This window comes from Mus caroli, chromosome 1 (genome assembly GCF_900094665.2).
Source record: "Mus caroli chromosome 1, CAROLI_EIJ_v1.1, whole genome shotgun sequence".
NCBI lineage: Eukaryota > Metazoa > Chordata > Mammalia > Rodentia > Muridae > Mus > Mus caroli.
Genome location: NC_034570.1, coordinates 156,041,872 through 156,056,308, shown reverse-complemented (window position 1 = coordinate 156,056,308; position 14,437 = coordinate 156,041,872). Strand labels below are relative to the sequence as shown.

At 45.1% G+C, this 14,437-nt stretch overlaps 2 non-coding genes across 2 annotated transcripts; one reads left to right on the top strand and one right to left on the bottom strand.

Annotated features, from left to right (window-relative positions):
* Positions 1–6,237: 6,237 nt before the first annotated feature.
* Positions 6,238–6,309, top strand: Trnap-cgg. The gene has a single exon. It is a non-coding gene; the product is annotated as a tRNA-Pro (tRNA).
* Positions 6,310–6,890: 581 nt separating this feature from the next.
* On the bottom strand, positions 6,891–6,962 carry Trnap-agg. Its single transcript has one exon. It is a non-coding gene; the product is annotated as a tRNA-Pro (tRNA).
* Positions 6,963–14,437: the final 7,475 nt, after the last annotated feature.

The window sequence follows — 14,437 nt, the reverse complement described above, 5'->3', positions numbered from 1 at the left end:
ACATTATAAGCTTTGAATTTTAACAAAATTCAGGAGAAAGTATATGTCTGACATTTTTTTAATCTGCGTATTGTCTACCTACTTACTTGTCTGTCACCAGAGTTGTTTACCCCGTGAGGACCACACGGTTTTATATGTGCATCTCAGTGGATTGTTTCCACACTCACGGGACTGCTTGGTGGACATGAGGCATGGCAACTGTGAATACCTTACGATTGTGTGTGGTGGGAAAGGTGTACAGCAGGAAGGGCAGGCTTAGACGTAGAGGAGACTGTTCTCCTAAAGGCACTGAGCATGTTGTAGCAGACAAGAAGGGAGCAGCTTTGAAATGTAGTGACACTGTGGCACCACAGGGTCATGCCTGGTGATGTCAAAGGTACCTTTGTCCATCCCCCAATCCCAGCTCCTGTTACTTACGTCATTTGTTCTAGTTTATGAAAATTGCCCACTCCATTCCCGGGGGCTCTTCAGTCCCAAGAATCCTCTTGGCAGGGTGTTCCGACAGGGCAGGTGCTTTCCCGTCCTCCCCTGGCAATGTTTGCTCCCCTTTCTGAAGCAACCAAGACCAAGTGCTGCACTTCTATGGTAGATAGGGAGGACTCCACATTTGGGGGGTGTTGAGACAGGGTCTGTCTACAGTTCTGGCTGTCCTGGAGAATACTTTATAGATCAGGCGGGCCTCAAAACTCATAGAGATCCCCCTGTCTCTGCCTCTTGAGTGCTGGGACCAAAGACATGCAGCACTGTGCCTAGAGACGATATTTGGGTTTAAAGATCACCTGCAGCTAAGCGTGGTGACTCACACCTGTAATCCCTTCACTGGGGAGACCAAGGCAGGAAGGTCTCAAAGACTTTGAGGACAGGATGTATGCACAAAGCTGGTCTGTGTATTGAGTGACAGGTTCTCAGAACCAAGCAGGGAAGATCTTGTTTTGTTTGGACTTCTTTAAGGGTTTGAAAGAAAACGGATTCTTCCATAGCGATGAGTTGAAGAGTAAGGCATGCTTTCATGGCCTTTCAAGTTCAGCTTGAATCCCATACTGCATCCTTCCTACAGGAAGTGGGGAGGTGGGAAGAGACCTCCCAGGTTTAGAGACCGCGTGTTCCTTTCTGTTGCTGTGACAAAACATTCTGAGCAAAGGCAGCTTGGGGAGGAAAGGATTTGTTTAGCTTTCACTTCCAGTTCATAGTCCGGTCACTGAAGGAAGCCAGGGCAGGAACTCTGGTAGGAACTGATACAGACATCACAAAGGAATGCTCTTTACTGGCTTGTTCTTCCTGGCTTGCTCAGCGAGCTTTCTTTGAAGGCGCAGGTCCACCTGCGTAGGGATGGCGCCGCCCACAGTGGACTGGACTCTCCCACATCAATCACTAATCAAGACAACTTCTCACGGTCACCGGTGAAAGTGGTCTGGGCAAGTCTTTAATTGAAGTTCTTCTCAAAGTGATTCTTAGTCGTGTCAGGTTGAAAATAAAACATTAAGTTGACAAAATTAAAATCACATAGATCAACTTCATATAGAATTAGTTAAATGGGTGCCTTAGTGTTTCTATTGCTGTGATGAAACACCATGGCCAAAGCATCTTGGGGAGAAAAGCATTTATTTGGCTTACACTTCTATTATCAGGACAGAAACTCAAACAGGGCAGGAAACTGATGCAGAGACCATGAAGGAGGGTTCCGCCCTTCCACATCACCACTAATTAAGAAAATATCCTGGGGCTGGAGCCCTGGCAGTAGTTAAGAGCATTGGCTACTCTTCCAGGGGTCCTGAATTCAATTCCCAGCAACCACATGTTGGCTCACAACCATCTGTATTAGAATTCTATGCCTTCTGTGTGTCTGAAGACAGTGACCATATACTCATATACATAAAATAAATAAATACATCTTTAAGAAAGAAAGAGAGCGGGCAGTGATGGAGCACGCCTTTAATCCCAGCACTTGGGAGCCAGAGGTAGGCGGATTTCTGAGTTCGAGGCCAGCCTGGTCTACAGAGTGAGTTCCAGGACAGCCAGGGCTACACAGAGAAACCCTATCTCGAAAAAAATACAAAAAATAAAATAAAATAAAAAGAAAAGAAAAAGAAAGACAAACAGAGAGAATGAATGAAAGAAAAAAAGCACCCCACAGCTGGATTTTATGGAAGCATTTTCTCTCAGAAGTTTCTTCCTGTGAGATGACTCTATCACTGGGCAACCATAAGAAGCCACAGGGGCCGATGGTTGCCCTTTATGCACTGTTGCATAGAGATCTCCCCCAGCAAAGCCAGCCATGCTGGTTTGGGCCTGGGCTCTGTCAGCCAGGTAGTGGTTGAATACACATCAAGTGAAAAGTTATACATGATTAGAAGACAGCATTGTTTTCCGGTTAGGCCTTTTAGATTAAACAAAAGTTTACTGTCATGATGGGCTGGGAATGTGGCTCAGTTAGCACAGTGTTTGCCTAGAACAGCAGGATTGCCTTGAGTTCAAGGCAAGCCTGGGTTACTTGGTGGGTTTGAGGCCAGGCTAAGCTAAATAATGAGACTGTTTAAAAAACAAAACAAAATAACGATGACAACAAAAGCAAAATAGATGAAATCTAAGACCCCACTTGTCACCTCACATCTGCCGATTTTTGAGCTCTGTCTCAAGAAAAGCCAGGTACACAGTCTTGGAGCTGGAGATCCGCTCTGACTTTCCATTTCTGGGATCCGCGGGTGATTAACGACTCCAGCTCTTCATGACATATTTTACATAGAAACTCGAAGAAACTACTGGAAAGGAGGCATCCCATATAGTCAGTGCCACCGTTACCATTGCTCCTGAGCTAAAGCATGAGCGGGTCAGGGCTGGGGGACGGCTCAGCGGGGAACAGTGCATGCTGCCAAATTCAGCAAGCTGAGTTCAGTCCCATGGACCCACTCGGTGGAGGGAGACACCTGAGCTCCACGTGTTGTTCTCTGACTCCTACACATGTACCAAGGCTCACGTGCGTGCGTGCGTGCGTGCGCATGTGCGTGTAAATGTAATCAAATCATTTTGTAAGTGAATGGACTTAACTACCCTTTAACAAGCATTCAAAAACAAGATTCTAGAATGAACTTATGGTTATTAGTGAAAGATTATTACTAAGATTTGGAAACTCCCTGGCAGTAACCAAAACTGTCTTGAGTATCCAAGGAAGCCATGGAGCTGGGTGGCCTTAGGCACTTCCACATTAAGGCTGGTTTGACCTCCTAGGCATGGCGGAGCTGTCTTACTGATGAGAGCCTCTGGAAGCATATGGTGGAAAGTCTGCTCTGCAATGCCTCTAGCAGCATCCCTATCCATTCTTGAACAGACATACCGAAATACATGGTTTTACAAGCCCTGCCTTTTTTGTAGCTTAAAATCATAACTTATCTTGAAGCTGAAGAGATGGCTCTGTGGCTAAGTGTGCTTACAGCTCTTAGAGAGGACTCAAGTCGGTGGCTCACAACCTTCTGGCTTTTATGAGCACTGTGCATATACAAACATAAAACTAAGAAGTTTTTTTTAAAAAATATATTGCTTATCTTAATTTTACTCAGTGTATGTTCATTTTGTTCTGAAACAGACTCTTCCAGGATCCCAGGCTGGCCTCCAACTCAGTACCTTGAACTTCTAATCCTCCTGTCTGCAGTTCCTGAGTGCTAGGATACAGGCATGCATCAGCATCCCTGGTTTATAAGGTGCTGAGCATCAAATCCAGGGCTTTATACAGACTCACCAGCACTCTGCCAGCTGAGCTACATCCCTAGCCTGACTCTTAAAAAAAAAAAAAAAAAAAAAAAAAAGCCTGGAAGAAGAGGAGAAGGAGGAGGAGGAGGAAGAAGAGGATGAAGAGGAAGAGGAGGAGGAAGAGGAAGAGGAAGAAGAGAAAAAAGACTGCAGGATCCCCAGTGGGAAGCACAGACACCCACTGAACCCCAGTTCTTTCGTGACCCAGGTCATCCCTCTGTCTCCTTACTGGGGTAATGACCTTCAAAGACCTTCATGGATAGAAGACATGACAAATTTGAGAGTCATCTAAAACCAAATGGGGATATCACTGTTGAAAGTGAGAGAACAGCTTTTCTCTTTTATAGTGTTACAAATGCTCCTGCTATGCAGAACAGATATCAGAAGCTTAGATTGGATGGTGTTGGCCAAAAGAATATAGGAGGTGCCTAAGGACTATCAGGAAAATCATGTGTCAATTCCAGGCAGGCTCAACTACAGGACTGCAGGAGTATGTGAAGGCTTTTCAACACTTTATCAAAATAGCTGCTTTAATCAGAAATGAATAAATGATATTTGCAACTTTAGTGAGTGGAAAAGAAAACTAGACACATCAATCTCTTTATGCTTAGGATAAGCACTTTGGGAGACTGAAAGTCAATGCTAGTTATGCTGGCAGTGGCTGGATTAAGGGGAGAATCCCTACAGATGTATGTGTATTAACAACGCAGGACATGGGCATCCCCCTCCCCCCAAATGAAGCCAGTTTTTATGGCAGGATGATGGTGATTCTTTTTCATTGGTGCACTGGGACACCCCAGTTTTCTAAAGAAACTATGTATCTGGAATGAAGCAGGGTGTTGGCCACAGTGGAGAAGCTAGCTACGCAATGAAAGTACCAGAAGCAAGGCTTCCAAAACCCACACAGGCAGAACTATTTCCAGTTAAAACAGAAATGACTGATGGTGAACAGGGAGTTTTTAACAAGACACACTGGGATATTTTCTTGAGAGACGGGTTTGTAAGACTGTTAATATTTTAATGTGACTTTTTTTTTTTTCAAGACAGGATCTCAGTGTGTAGCCTTGGCTGCCCTGAAATTCACGCAGATCCACCTGCTCTGCCTCTGTGATGTTAACATGGCTGGTCATTATGGCTTTTACACAGAAATATTCCCAGGTGCACTTTCTTTAGGTTTGCATACAAGATGTACATAAATTTACCAAATGGGCCACTTAATATTATTCATGACCATTTTCATATGTATCTATTTTGTTTGTTGAGTCTTAGTAGAGCAGTAGCCAGCAAAATGATTTATTTGCTGATCGACCTTTATTGTTTATCAGTGTCAACATGCTTCAGACTTGCACTTCCTGTCCTGTTTCAATAAACTTTGTGTGTGGATTTTGGAGTAATAATTAAATAATAATTATTAATAATAAATAATAATTATTTTTGAAACAGGAGCTCATATAGCCCAGGTTGGCCTTAAATATAGGGACTTGAGATACAGAGAAGTTTGGTAGCATTAGGGGGAGGAGTGGAGGAGGAGCCGAGAGGCTGGCACGAGCCAATGAGAGGACAAACACGCCAGCTGGACTCTGAGAAGTCGGACCAGGATACAGGACAAAGGCCATATGCACTGAATCCATGGTAGCCTGAGGATGGAAGAAAGGATTTAAAATGAGGAATGGCTATAATCCTGCCCTAATGCATTAAGCATGGTGAGGCGTGAAGGTTGGTAGGAGAGAGCAGGGACTAAGGCTAGCCCAGTTTCGACGCCTGGCTGGGGACAGAGACCAGCCTCAGACCCTGGAGTAAGGAGTACTGCTGGACCGGACAGTAGGACCTAAGGCTCAGATTTGCCGGAGGGAGATCTGCCTCACTGCCATTTTACCCCCACTCCCCCACCCCACCCCAGTCCCTCTCCCCGCCCCAGCCCCTATGGTCGGTCCCTCCTTCCAGGAGCGTGGGGGTCCTTCCGGGAACTTCACTTCCTTATGTGAGCAACTCAAGGTCTCTGGACCTCCGTCCCCTCCGCTGTACAAGGGGACAACAGGAATGCTGCAGGGACTGAGCATCAAATGGCTTCAGCACAAAGTGCTTACTTAATAAGTTGGAATTTCGGGGAAGATCACTGTTCCTAGCACCCCAAGATTTCGTCTCCTGAGCAAGGCTGCGGCGCGTTCCCTTCCCTCGCCGCGCTCCGGGCCTCAGGCACCGACTCCCTCCCGGCCTGATCCCTTCCAAGCCGGCTCCCGGCGGTGGCCGAGGACCGGGTGCCGGTCGGCAAGCCCAGCTCGGTTCCGCAGTGAGCGGGCGGCACCCGCAATCCGGCTCCCGAGCCGCCCTCTGGGCAAAGGCGCGTCCTCCCGGCCTCCCTCGGCCCGGCGGGAAGAGGTTCCGGCCCCAGAGCCTCGGAACCAAAAGAACTGTTCGCAGGAGACGGTTTCCGGACCAGGTCAGCCCCGCGGAAGCCTTAAGGGAGGCCCTGAGAGTGCCGTCACCGAGAGCGGCTCGTTGGTCTAGGGGTATGATTCTCGCTTCGGGTGCGAGAGGTCCCGGGTTCAAATCCCGGACGAGCCCTGGTTTTACTTTTTTTTTTCTTTTCGTGAAAAAAAAATCTACAAATTGAAAATTAAAGTTGTTTCATTTTTCGCACACATCTCATCCAAAGACCCCAGTGAAACTATTCTGATCCTCTGAACTCGACTGTCCATCTATTTTATTTTCGAAAGCTAAGGACCAGCTGACCTCTGTGTGGGTCAGCAGGGCAAGGCGCTGAAGCACACTCCCAATGAAGAAACCTGGGAGACCCGGACGGACGCTCACACACGTGGCAGGAGCGTCGGGGATTGGCACAGCGACGTTCCAGGATCCCTGGAAGCCGCAGCCCCGCTTCACGACGGAGCAGCCCAGGCACGGTGGTTTAAACCAGGCTGCAAACTACCAAGCACCCCCGTCCCTACACTCGCGCTTCGATCGGATTAAGCGAGGCAAAAAGGACATGACTGGAAACATTTTATGCTTCCACGTTATTCCTTTTATTGGTACTTGAGTGTAAAGTGTGCCTGATGTTTTTGTTGTTTGATTTTCAAGAACAATTTTAGGTTTCTGTGCATTAACGTATCAACCAAAAAAAAAAAAATTATAGTTAAAAAGCTACAGGGCTCGTCCGGGATTTGAACCCGGGACCTCTCGCACCCTAAGCGAGAATCATACCCCTAGACCAACGAGCCGATGTGTAAATGCTCCTCCTGTCATCATAAAGGTCTATAGAAATTCTTAGCTGGTGCCCCCGTGTGGTCATTCATATATAGTACCGTTTATTTTCTTTGGTTTATATGTTACAATTTTAATTTTCCCTTTTCTCTGTTTTAGTCTTTGAAAATTAAGTGAGCCAGAAAGCGCAACGATATCATTACTAGTTTAATGCTGACCTATTATCTTGAAAACCAGAAATCTGTTTTTGTGGCTAATAAGCTATGTGTGCCAGCATTCCCTGGGCAAATGCCAGTTACTGGGTTTTCATTGTTGCACTATTTCACACTTGGCGGGTTCGATGAAATCGTCCATTCCTTGGCATGACATATTTTAAAGCTCTCCTCTTCAAATCCCCACCTGTCCGTAAAGCTGTTCAGGTTTTTGGTAAATTCCAAACTCCAAATTTCATGGGCATGGAGGAATCCTTTGACATACTAAAGCCGATACTTTACTACAGTGTAGTCTCACTATACAATTTTCAGTAGTCTGGAACTCACTATGTAGACCAGGCTGGACACAACTCACAGAACCCCACCGAATTCTGCCTCGCAATGGCTGTGATTTTTATATTTTTAATTTAATTTATTTAAAAGCATGCATCAAACCGGGCCTGAGTTGCAACACTTGACTCCCATAATTTCTTGGGGGGCAAAATACCCAATACCAAACTTAAACTTATTGTTTTAAGTGACAACTAATTGTGCAGTTGTGGTCTGATTGCCCATGATCCTTAGCAATGAAGAAGTCACAGCCTGTGGTTTCTTCAGCAGTTCACACTGTTTGCTAAAATTGAAACAATATGAAGAAGAGCCTGGCTCCTGGGTTCTGTACTTAAAAAAAAAAAAAAAGTCATAACTTCTTAACTATATTAAATCTTTAAACATTTCTCTTTGATGCTTATGAGAGACATTTAGGATAATATTCAGTAATTTTAAGTGACTACAATTTGTCCCAAATTCCTTATCAATATACACTTTGGAACTCTGAGGAAGATTAATTAAGAATCACCATCCTACCAAATAGCTAAACGCGTAGGAAATAACAGGCAGTGGGCTATCCTCAACAGACTCAGTCATGTCCCATGCTCGGCGTCCAACAGTGCACCTTGCTCATTCAGCCAGCAAACATTTGGCACACAATGGTTCCTCACCCTGAATTGTCAAAAAATTTCCCCCTAGGGTTTGACACTAGAAAAATTACAGCACTGGGATTCTATCATGCAGGATCCGCCCTTTGTTTTATTTGAAACTGTCCTAACTTGAGTCTTTAATTCTTAGGGCTCCAGGCAGGAACTCTGAGAATACTCTTTAAAATATTAATGAGTTCTGGATGCCAGGATAGTTTATTCATGAAAATCTAACTGGGGGGAAAAACGTGCCCCCGACACCAAAGAAGCCTCTACTTCCTAAACCAAGCAGTGGTTATTACTAAAATAACGTAATCCCTTAGTATCTACAAACTAAAAGTCTATGCTGTCCATTTCTTCTTGAATTCACCAGAGCTAGCAGTTAGCACCTTCTCCCCATCCAGGGCAGCCCACTGGAACTTTAGAACATCCTCAGACCTTTAGCAGCCACACTGGCCTGGTCTCCTGCACACTGCTATTACAAGTGTGAGCCACCATGGCCAGCGAAGGAGTTTTGTCCTTTTCTCTCTACATCCCAGATACTAGACCATCTCATTTATCTCTCATAGCAGTGATGGACAAGACTGATGATAGAAAGATTCATAGTAGTGGATGCCTTAGGGTGGAAAAGCTTCCTGTCTTGGTAGAAGGAATGTGATGCATCCGTGCTGGTTTGCGCTCGTCAGTTTGACAGAAACCAGAGTCATGTAAAAAGAGGGAACCTCAGTTGAGGAATTGCCTCCATCAGATTGGCTTGTGGGCACGTCTGCGAGGCTTGACCTTATTAATGATCGCTGTGAGGAGGCCCAGCCCCCTTTGAGCAGTGTCACCCCTAGGTAGGTGGTCCTGATGGTAGAAGAAAGCAGATGTGAATGAGCCATGAGGAGCAAGCCCGTCAGCAGTATTCCTCCATGGCCGCTGGCTCTGTTCCTGCCTCTAGGTTCCATGAGTTCTTGCCTTGGAATCACTCAATAGATGGTAGGCTTTTGGTCATGGTATCTATCATGGCAATATAAAACCAACTAGGGCAGCCTGTGGTCCAGTCCTGGAGCACTTCCTTCCTTAGGATGAAGTCTTTGTGAAACGGGATGTGGATGGTTTTAGTGTTCAGGGAGTCTGAAGCTTGAGGGACATTTTATCTCAGCCACACAGAGTGCTATGCCTAGCAGCATATCCTTCAGGAGCAGGATAGAAAGAGGAAGAATTATGGGGCTGTGGAAAGAAAACAGAGCCTAATCCAGATTCTGAAGCAAGAATCCCAATATGTTTGCTAGGGAGGTTATCAACTAAAGGTACTTTAAAATATATATACATATATATATATATATATATATTCTGGAGAGATAGGCTGCTCACAACCAAAATCAAAATTATGTCTATAATAGTTCTTGTATATATGATAGTCTACCTTAAAATTGCAGTGAACCAGGCTTATGGCCTGAACATGACCTTGGGCAGGGCCTCATTTCTCTACCAGACATTTGATAGAATCTTGCAGATAAGGCTGTTAACTCTACAACGTTGTTGTCCCTGTTTGGTTTGGTTTGGTTATAAAATTATGGGGACGACGACAACAATGTTGATGACGATGATGACAACAACAGTGGTGGTGGTGGTGGTGGTGGTGGTGATGGAGTGTGTGTATGCACACATTTGTGGATCCTTGGTTCCATCTGTCCTGAAGCTGGAGTCATGAGCTGTCTCCAGTGGGTACTGAGAATCAAATTTGGACCACATCTCTCCAGCTCCTAATTTAACTTACAATAAAGATACCCCAACTTCCCGTATCTCAGTAATTTATCAGTTTGCCATGTCAATCATAATTCTGTCAGAAGCACCTCAGGAACTGCCCTGTGGTCTCATTTATTAACCCCTTTAGCAAGAGCCTTTGATGGCTTAGCAGGTAAGGGTGCTGGCCCTGGAGCCTGACAGTGTGTCCTGAACTCACAAGGTAGCAGAGAAACAACTCTCTTAGACTTGTCCTCTGACTCCCACCTGTGTGCCTCTCCCTATGCACGCAAATAAAAGCATGTAACTTACTTAGAAGCTAACTTATTTACAGTCTTTGGAGGACAATGGCTTCAGAAACTCACCTGAATCCCATCTGCAGCTGTCTGAAAGGCAATGGAAGAGTGGCCGGCTCTTTGAGAAACACACACATCTATCTTCCTGAGTATCTCTTCCTCATAACTTGGTGCTTAAAAATCTACGTTCCGATGTCTTTTCACAAACTCCAGCTCCTATTCGTTCAGGCTCATCTTCAAATTCTTTGCTGTGGTGAAGCCAGGGGTACTGTTTTACCTAAATGAGGCTCCTAAAAACTAAAGGACCTTTAATCCCAGCACTTGGGAGGCAGAGGCAGGTGGATTTCTGAGTTCGAGGCCAGACTGGTCTACAGAGTGAGTTCCAGGACATCCAGGGCTACACAGAGAAACCCTGTCTCGAAAAAACAAAAAACAGGGGGCTGGTGAGATGGCTCAGTGAGTAAGAGCACCTGACTGCTCTTCCGAAGGTCCAGAGTTCAAATCCCAGCAACCACATGGTGGCTGACAACGAGAGCTGGCGCCCTCTTCCAGAATGTCTGAAGACAGCTACAGTGTACTTACATATAATAAATAGATAAATCTTAAAAAAAAAAAAAAAAAAACCAAGAAAAAGAAAACTAAAGGAAAGTTCCCGGGCTGCAGTGGGTAATGGCATGCAGCTGGACCCCTGTCCCTGCCCTTATCTTGTCTCCTTGTTTCCTTTAATAATTACTACCCCTTCGCCCCCAGGATGAAGGGGTAGTAATTATTACCCCCTTCTCATTTTCTGTCTCTAGGTTCAGAAAAAACTACAACCTTAATTTCCAGACTTTCAAATCTTTCTAGCAAAAATAACTCTTCTGGATCAGAGATATTTTACTAAGGCATTCTTTGCTACAGGACTGTTAATGAAACTAATTTTGCTCAGGCAAACCTTTTTCAGGGTGGCCCAGGGTCTTACCGTGAAGAGATGCCATGACCAAGGCAACTTAGTGTGGGCTTTTGAAGCCTCAAAGCCCACCACCAGTGACACTTCTCCTCCAGTAAGGCCACACCTTTTAATCCTTCTCAAGCAATTTGGCTAAGTATTCAAACACATGAGCCATTTTCATTCAAACCATCACACCTTGGATCCATAATTTTTTAAGAAGTTACATTTATTTATTTATTTGTTTGTTTATTTATTTTGTGTATGTGTGTGAGTGTGTGTGTGTGTGTGTGTGTGTATGGAGGTCACAGAACAGCTTGTAGGAATTTATCATCCCCTTCCACCCTGTCAGTCAGTTCTAGGGTCTGAAGTTGTCATCTGGCTTGGTGGCCAAGTGGCTTCACTGGCTGTGCCATAGCACCAATGCTTGGAGTCATCTTTGCGTCTAATGGTTGGTCATCCATTCAGAGTTCAGAACATGTTTCTGCCCCTACCCACAGACCACAGTATTTCATCCTCTCGTGGTAACATTTTTTTGTTTTTTGTTTTTTGTTGTTGTTGTTGTTTTTTTGAGACAGGGTTTCTCTGTATAGCCCTGGCTGTCCTGGAACTCACTTTGTAGACCAGGATGGTCTCGAACTCAGAAATCCACCTGCCTCTGCCTCCGGAGTGCTGGGATTAAAGGAGTGCGCCATTGTGGTAACATTTTATTTTTAGTTTAAATATGCTTTATTTTTTAGACAAGATGCACATCATGATTATATACATATACATACATACACACATACACACATAATATATGTATATATGTTACACATCTCTATCTCTAAATCAATCACAGTAAAACTAAACTATAGCACAGGAAGATGTCAGCCATATTTGTCTTGGGTTCTGGTGTTGTATGGATCACAAGCAGTAGCTGGTTATGGTGACTGGCAGCAGAGCCAATAGAATTGCTGGAGATGTTAGCATTTTTTTCATTTTCTAAACCATCCTTAAAGAAAGTCCTGCCTGGGGTCACGTAGGCCGGAACACCAACCGAGCCAATAGGATTCATGTTTTTACTAAACCCGGTAGCTTTTGAAATTGATCAGGGTGTACTTGATTTGTTCTGCGGCCCGGTCATACGGGGCCTTACTTTTTCTTGCTTCTGGTCTTCAGGTTTGCCTCAAGTCTGCCTCTGAGTGTGTCAGCCCCATCTCTGATGTACTTGCTTTAGGCCTTTGGTCTCCCGTGTGGATGATGCTCCTTTGCCAATGCACCTTTAACCTCTGACCCTCACCTGTCATTATTGTGCTTTTGGTACCTTTGACCTCTGACCTTCAGAAGCACGTTCATCAGTAAGTCATGACGGTCTAGATCTCCGAGACCTGGAGGTACAGCCTGACCAAAATTCCCCGGATCATGGAGATGTTAGACAACAGGTCCTGGTAGATGACTGAGATGTCATCTGCTGTGGACTGAGGCGCTCACCTGGAGGAAGGAGCTGGCTGAAAAGGCAGTAGAAACTGATCCTAAAGGCAAGGTTGACAGTCTAGGAATTAGAACTCTTTTTCTTTTCTTTTTTTTTGTTTTTTTTGTTTTTTTGTTTTTCGAGACAGGGTTTCTCTGTATAGCTCTGGCTGTCTTGGAGCTCACTTTGTAGACCAGGCTGGCCTCGAACTCAGAAATCCGCCTGCCTCTGCCTCCTGAGTGCTGGGATTAAAGGCGTGTGCCACCACGCCCGGCTTAGAACTCTTTTTCTTGATTCTATTTCCTACATCGATCTTTTTCTGAGCCACTTCTCAATGCTGCCTTCCTTCCTCTCCATGTCTATGTGATACCTATGTGATGAGCCTGTGCATGCTGCTCCTCTGTGCCTCCTCCCCACCCCCCACCCCCAGACAGGGTCTCACTAAGTAATCCTGTCAGACCTAGAATCACTATGTAGAACAAACTCTCAAAGCCCCCCCTCCACCCCCGTTTCTGTCTCCTGAGGGTGGGATTAAAGTCATGAGGTGCTCTTCTCAGTACAAATCTGACTTCGTGGCCACTCCCCTTCTGTTGCCCACGGGATAACCTAAGGATCAGCAAAAAAAAAAAAAAAAAAAAAAAAAAAAAAAAAAAAAAAAAAAAAAAAAAAACCCAAAAAACAAAACAAAACAAAAAAACCAAAACCAACACCAACAACAACCACAACCACAACCACAACAAAAAAACCCCACCTTTGCATACACTGTTCACATTCTTTCTTTCTTCTCTCCCTCGAAACTGGGAGCTGCTTCATGTCCGCCCGACACACTTTCCTGTCCTCTGCGTTTGCCTTTCCTAGTCGGTTTTTTGTTTTAAGAGTCTCACAGGGTAGTTAGTCTACACTGTGTGGCACAGGCTGCCTTAGAACTCCTGATGCAGCCTAGGCTTACCTCAAACTTGAGACAGTCCTTCTTTCTCAGACTCCTCCACAGCTTGCCTTTTCTACTTCCCTGCTAAACTCTTGGTTATTAAAACTCCAATGTGTGCTCCTTGAAAGTAAAGTGCATTACAGCCACCGATTTGCAGGACCTGCTCACCGAAAAGGCAAAATAGCTGCGATATGCATTCTTGGTTTTCTCCAATTGCCTGGTAATTAGGAACTTGCTCTACTGCAAGGTTAAGGGGCTAGGCCATCGAAAACATCGGAAGGACACTGTTAAGCCTGGCTTTTGACAAAATCCTGAAAGGAGAGGCCGCGTTTTGGTCTACTGGACTACGCTCCGCCTATAGTCTTGTTCCTGTCTAAAACTTGTTTTCCTCCTCCAAACTCTCACTTGGATTTTCCCATTCTTCGTTCACTCTCATCTGTTTTGTGTTCTGGTCCTTCCTTTTTCCCCCTTTGAAGACCATTCTCAGAATCCTCCCTCTCTTTAGGGTTTGCTGGGTAGCTAGTAGCAGCCGGCACTTTTCAGAATCGAAGTAAGGCACCGCCTCCGTCCTAACTTTTCATCTATAGGCCAAGGGACGTTGATATGCTAAACAAACAGTAAGTGCATTCACTGGTTATCTAGGTGGCGGGAAGGAGTTCCAATTCCTATTCCTTTCCTGTCCTCTGAAAAGCCAAAAAAGGGCCTGCTCAGAGGTTAGGGCAAGATGGAGACTTCTCATGTTGCAACGCAAATGATCCAGTTCAGGCAAAGACAGATACTCGGCAAAGGTCAAAGAGATGGTGGATCTTTTTCTATCTCGACCACTGAATGGAAGTCTTTCCTCACCTCTCTCTTCACTTCACTCCTCCCCTCCCCCACCCGGTCCCTAAATTAATTGCTTTTCTTTAGGTGAGTGAGGCCAGAAGTAACCAAGCAGATCCTAGTCGGAAATGATATCCGGACTTGGAAGAGACCGCGGGGAGGGACATTA